Genomic DNA, 231 nt, shown 5'->3' with positions numbered 1-231 from the left:
TTTTTTTTTTTTTTTTTTTTTTTTTTTTTTTTTTTTTTTTTTTTTTTTTTGTTTCCTCTTTTTCTGTCTCCTCCTATTTTGTCTCTTCTTCTTTTCATTATTTCTTTTTCTTTTTCTTCTTTTTCTGTCTCTCCCTTTTCTGTCTCTGCTTTTTTTGTTTTTTCTTTTTCTGTTTCCTTTTGTTTTGTTTTTATTTATTTTGTCTCTTCTTCTTCTGTTTCTCTTTCTCTA

The sequence above is a fragment of the Eimeria mitis genome, genomic scaffold (assembly GCF_000499745.2).
Source record: "Eimeria mitis Houghton genomic scaffold, Emh_scaff3934, whole genome shotgun sequence".
Classification (NCBI taxonomy): domain Eukaryota; phylum Apicomplexa; class Conoidasida; order Eucoccidiorida; family Eimeriidae; genus Eimeria; species Eimeria mitis.
This window is presented reverse-complemented; position numbering follows the sequence as displayed.